Raw genomic sequence first — 6,928 nt, forward strand, 5'->3', positions numbered from 1 at the left:
AAAAGATGTTTCCAATGAAACCTGTTCGGAACAAAGCAAAAGGCTAATCCGAAAGGAAAAACAGAAATCTAATATTCGTAAATCTGCTGAAGAAATAATTGCAAAGAAAAGGCAAATGAATGCTAGATATAAAAATAATCTGGATGAAAGAAAGCGTTTATGGAAAAAGTAGAATTCAAATCAAAGTTCTGTCAAGTCAGAACAATCTTCTAATCAAAGAGTTGTTTTCTCTCAAATTCTGAAACCAAAGTCATGTTTTTCTTCAAAATCATAAGTTTCGAAACCAATTGAAAAGCCAAAATCAAAGTGTTTTCCACAAACACAGTTTTCAAAATATCTTAACAAATCAAATGATTTTAAGGGTAAAAGTAAAGTTGTTTCAGAACTAGAGATAACTCTCGAGGAATACAAAGCAAATTTGAAAAAGGAGGAAAATACATTTTTAAATAGAATGGCTCTGAAATTCAGAGAGTACATTCAACAAAAGAATAATTGGGTTGATATTAATCTTTGTGATAATAAAATGGAAGTTTTCAAAAACGAAAAGGGGAAGAATCATGTTTTGAAAAGAAAATATTTTTGGGTTGATAAAGATAAAATCTTTCCTGTACAACTGAAATCCTTACAAGGACCCAAGATGGTTTGGGTTCCTAAAACTCTCTAATTTTGCAGGTTATGCATGAAGAAGAGTACGATTCAGAATGGTATATCGACAACGACTTTTCTCGTCACCTAATTGGGAGAAGAGAAGAATTACGATAGTTCAGATCGTTAAAGGATGGCGGTAGAAGACGTTTGGAAACAATGCCACTAGAGAGATTAAAGGCTATGGAGTGATTACGAATGGAAAATTCACAATTTTAAAGGTAGCATATCTTGAGGGCATGCAACATAATTTGATAAGTGTTTTGCAATTGGTTGTAGGTACAGGTATGAAGTTATCGTTTGATGAAGAAAGTTCAGAGATAATTAAAAAGAAATCCAAGGTAGTGTTTCTAACGTCCAAAAGGAAGGGAGAGATCTATCCTATGAATCTGAAACCAATAAAAGGGAAGCCATAAATTTGCTTTCTTACGAAAGCATCTTCGGATGATAGTTAACTATGTCACAGAAGTTTTCCCATCTGAACTTCAAGGATATAAACAAGCTCGTCATTGGTGATCTTGTTCATGGTCTACCTCCTCTGAACTTCGAGAATGAACATTTATGTGCTGCCTGTAAGCTCGGAAAACAAAGCAGAAAGAGTCACTCAACCATCATCAATACCAAAATCATTGAACCACTGGAATTATTGCACATTGATCTTTGTGGTCCATCAGCCATCGAAAGTATTGGTGGTCATAAATATATTTTGGTTATTTTTTTATGATTTTTCTAGATTTAAATGGCTGTTCTTTCTTAGACAAAAATTAGATGCCACTCCGAAGCTGATAGATTTCATCAAGTAGGTTGAGCTTCAATTACGAAAGCCTGTTCGGAAAATTCGCAGTGAAAACGGTTCAAAATTCAAAAACCAAGCATTTGAAGAATTATTAACTAGAAAAGGGATTGGTCATAATTTCTCTTCGCCTTACACTCCACAACAGAACGGTGTAGTTGAAAGACAAAACTTCTCTCTTTGCAAAGCTGCAAGGATGATGTTATCTTTTGCAAATCTTCCTCTCTACTTTTGAGCTGAAGCTGTTGCAACTACCTACTTCACACATAACTGTTCCTACATAAACAAAAGATTTCTGATTACTCAGTATGAGATTTTGAATAATAGGAAACCTCACTTAAAATTCTTTCATGTGCTTGGTTCCAGGTGGTTTGTCTTCAACTCTAAAGAAAATCGGAACAAATTCGATGTGAAAGCAGACGAAGGCAATGTTTCTGGGTTATTCTTTAACTTCAAAGGCATATAGGGTTCTGAACAAGAAATCAAGAAAGATTGAAGAAACCTACTATTTCACCTTTGATGACTACTACATGAAGAGATATCAGAAAGAAGGTTGTCATTATGGGAAATCTTTCCATCGACAAATTCCATGACACTTCCTCTTATGAATTTCTATGAGGAATATATAAATTTGTTTGATGAGCCTGAAAAAGCCATTTCCCCAGAAAAAAGGCCAAGGACAATAAAGAAGATGAGTTGAAGAAGCTGAGCAAAACATCGATACTTCTCATGAGCCACCAATTTCGAAAAACCCTCAGCCACAACCTTCTGATGCTCCCTTCCAGGGGGAGGGTTCCACTTCAACTTCCAGTACCGATTCTCATTTCCAGGGGGAGGATCCAATTCCTAATGTAGAGTCACATGCAAACTTCTAGGGGGAGAATGAAAATAATGACTCAGATGTACAATCAGAATTTGAAGAAATTTATGCCGAAATCGATTCAACTTATGATCCAAACTATCCTCCTATGACAATGTGTACCAAAGATCATCTAAGATCTCAAGTGATCAGAGACTCTTCTTCAGGAGTTCTTATAAGGTCTCAACAAAAAGTGAGACAAACTGCATTATTTTAAAAATTAGAATTTTGCATGTTGAATTCTTTCATTTCTAAAATTGAGCCTAAAACTATGAAAATTTCTCTTGATTATGAAGATTGGATTCAAGCAATTCAGGAAGAACTCAACAAATTTGAATGAAATGAAGTATGGATATTGGTTTCAATTCCGAAGGATGTTTCTGTTGTCGGAATGCAATAGGTATTTCATAATAAAATGGATAAAAAGGGTAAAGTAATTCGCAACAAGGCATGCTTGGTCGTCAAAGGCTACTGTCAAGAAGAAAGAATCAACTACGAAGATATGGTCGCACCGATGGCTAGACTGGAATCTGTTCGGATTTTTCTCGCCTATGCAACTCATAAAAACTTTGATGTATAAATGGATGTGAAGTGTGCATTTCTAAATGGTGAACTCGAAGAAACCGTCTATGTTGAACAACCACCTAGATTTGTGAATGCAAAATATCTGAATCATTGCTATGTTCCGGATAAAGCGGTATATGGTCTCAAAAAAGCACCGAGGGCATGGTATTAAGCTCTCACTCGATTTCTAAAGCAATCTAAGTTTAAACAAGGTACTCTTGATCCTACTTTCTTTCGTAAGAAGGAGGGTAACCATATGATGATTGTTCAGATTTACGTTGATGACATGATTTTCGGATCTATTAATCCCAGCTTAACAACTGAATGATTGTTCAGATTTACGTTGATGACATGATTTTCGGATCTATTAATCCCAGCTTAACAACTGAATTTCGAAAGCTAATGGAAACGAAATTTGAAATGAGTTCTATGGGTAAAATTAAAATTTTCCTTGGCTTGAATATAATTCAGAGTTCAGAAGGTATTTTCATCAATCAAGAATCCTTTACAAAGACCTTACTAGCAAAATTCGGAATGGTTGGTGATTCTAAAGTCAAAGTTCCAATGACGTTTAGAACAAAGCTCATAATTTCTCTGGATAAACCAGCAGCTGATATCACTTTGTATCGTCAAATGATTGGTTCATTGTTGTATTTAACTTTAAGTAGATTTGACATTATGTTTTTTGTGTGTTATTGTGCTCAGTTTTAACCCAATCCTTGAGAACCTCATATCCACTACTTGATCGGAAAATTACATTCATGGGATTTCAGTTTCTGAATGACAAATTTATTAGTTGGCAATCCAAGAAGCAGGCTTGTATCTCCTATCCACTACTGAAGCTGAATATATTGTTGTTGCATCTTGTACATCCTAAGTTGTGTGGATTCAGAACCAACTTAGGGATTATTGTATTAATATGAAAAAAATCCCTCTGTATTGTGGTTCAGAAAGTGCTATCAAAATTTTCCATAATCCAGTGCAACACTCAAAGACGAAACACATTACAATGTGCTATCACTTCATAAAGTATCACGTTGAGGATGGTAATGTCAAAGTTCATTTTGTTAGATCCTCAGATCAGTTGGCCGACATCTTCACAAAAGTGTTACCTTAACCTACATTCAATTGAATTTTGCAAGGGATAGGAATGATGGAAGCTGACTCAGTTCCAAAATCTTGCTTGTAATCAGAATTTACTGTTCATGTTCCGATTGGTTCCGAGCTTCGAAACGTCTCATAATTCATTTTTTGAATTCCGATTGGTTTCAAGCTTCAGAATGCTTTGGAATCTACTCTTCATTGGGGTTTAGGAATGTTTTGTATCCTTTGTACACTAAGTCTCGTCCAATTGGTCCCAAGCTTCGGAATGATTCAAAAGTTACTGTTCATTTCTATTTTTGAATTCTTTTTCTCACAAATATTTTTCTTTGTTTATTTCTATTTTATGTTTTTCAGATAATCAAAAATCTCAAAAATATTTTTCTTGATTTCTGTTTGATCTCTTTTTAGAAATTCAAAAATAGCAAAGATATTTTTCTTTCTTTTGGAAAGCTAATGTTATCTTTTCAGGACAAATTCTTTATAACCACAATTCAGAATGATGGGTAGGTATAATTCTGAAAATTTTGTACTAACTAAGGGTCCTTAGAAGCATGCTGCTGCATGTCATCCCAACCCTATGAGAATCTATGTTTGAAGCCTTAATGAAACTTTATGTTTCTTCCCAATCAGGCTATTCATTCTCATAAGTCATTGAGCTACCTTACTCTTCTCACAATGAGTTATGAGTTGATTGCTTTGTCATTTATAGCCGAGGTACACTTTCTTTTTCGGAACCAATCTATATTTTCTCTATCAATTTCATGTTCATAAACATAACCATTGAGACTCATAAATTACCACTGAAGTTTATGGTTAGACATCATCTGTGTTTATGATCTTGAAAGCCTTATCACCACGAGTTTGAGTGAGACCCAAAATTCCGAATCCTATTTCTGAATTGATGATGAACAATTAAATGTTCTAGATATTTTCACCAAGGAATTGTCGAATAAAACCTTTTTTTGGTTTGTACCATTATAACTTGAAATCTCATTTTCCTTTTGAGTGATATTAATGAAATGTTCTCGACCTAAGACATTCTGTACAACTAGATTGTAAGTCCCCAATTTGCTTGTGTATCAATCAGATCCGTTTGATGGTGCGGAATCCCAATCAATTGGATGATGTAAGATCAATATAAGAAGAAAAGGAAAAGAAGAAGATGATGAATCTTGTATTATTTGATGATTAGAATGTAGATCTAAATACAAGATTCACACACAACACCCTCTTTTCTCTCTCTCTAGAAAACCTTTGATTTCACACACTTAAGCTCCTTTGGCCATACACTCACATGCACTCCTCATCCTATATATATGAGACAAAGGCCACCAGCCGCACACCCCGTGTACGGCCGTACACACCTATAAAATTACACAAAAATACATTTTCTAGAAAAGTAAAGTATAAGCCGAATTTATAGACCCAATAATCTCCCCCCTTGGTTTATAACTTTCTTTTCTAAATGACCCAACAAGCTCCCCCTTAAAAGTAGTTGGCTTTTCTTGTCAATATTCAGTGGGAACTTTGGCTTCAGCTTTAATCTTTGATTTCTTCACAACTTCAAGATGAACTTGATGAATTTTCAATATATGACTTCATCTTGAGCGGTTGGGCAATTCTTCAAAATTTAACTCTAAACGCACATTGGGTGGGGAGGATTGATGTACTGATTCTTGAAAGATAGCGCTTTTAGCTTGAGAATCTTCAGAGAGAATCAACAGAGATATCAAATCTTCAGAGAGAATCAACAGAGATATCAAATCTTCTAGATCACATCAGCAGGTACATAGATAGCAACAAATTGATTGAGGAGGCTTCAATGCAATATGTCACATAATCTTCAAGTACAGCTTCACCATGCTTATGGGGTTGACAGATTGAATGTTGAAGGAATAATCTTCATTTCTTGTTCCTTCGAATTAGAATTCTTCGATGATCACGGATGAAGCTTTGGCTCAGGAAATATCGATACAATCTCCACGAATCTCATCTAAATTTGAATTCACTTTTCAAGACAAAAGAAAACTAAAAGATAAAAACAAAACTAAAAAAAAGTTAGCACACAATATTTTTTTTTTAATTTTTGTTTGACAAAACTAAAAACAAAGTTAGCACACAATATTGTTTTGAATTTTTTTTTGATTTTTGTTGATTTTTGAATTTTCTGATTTTTGTTTGATTTTTTAATTTTTGTTTGATTTTTTTAAATCTCCCCCTAAATGTGTGTATAGAGGAACATCATGGACAAATTTAACAAAAATAAAAATATTTGGGATCAAAGTTGTTAGACAGCCTTAATCCGTTTATCAGTACGTACCTTTTCATGAATAGATCTGGCCAATCGCCGGTATTGTAGTCCACTTAAGCACAAAAAATTATAACAAATTTTGGACATGCTATAAGTGACAAGACAATTTGATCTTATATCCTTAGATAAACTTCCTAAGGACCATTCAACTAACAACAACCAAGGATATTGTTGTCCACCTAAATTGAGCATCGAGATCTACAGACAACCTATTAACTGTTCAATTTTAGTTGTACTAGAACGTGTTTCCCACTTTGTGATATACCCCAATAATCAGGGACTTCCATAATACTCCTTACTTTAGATGAGCAAACAATTATTATGGGAGAAGACATATTTAGAATGCATATGCTATAAACCCAGGTCGGATCTCTTTCAATCACGCAGAGGGTGAAACATATGACTGACTAGATTTTAGAGGGATTAAGAAGTAGAATGGTGCATATGTTATGTACCAGGTCGGATTGTTAATCACACAAAGGAGACAACATATGGCTAACAGACAGAAAGAATTGCATAGATAGAAGATGTAGAGAGACAGAGTTGCATATGTTGCAGTCCAGGTTGGATGTATTTCAATCACGCAGAGGAGGCAACATATGACTAACAGAAAGAAATAAAGAAAATAACTTTCTACAGACCTAATTTATCA

The sequence above is a fragment of the Lactuca saligna genome, chromosome 4 (genome assembly GCF_052625555.1).
Source record: "Lactuca saligna cultivar CGN05327 chromosome 4, ASM5262555v1, whole genome shotgun sequence".
Classification (NCBI taxonomy): domain Eukaryota; kingdom Viridiplantae; phylum Streptophyta; class Magnoliopsida; order Asterales; family Asteraceae; genus Lactuca; species Lactuca saligna.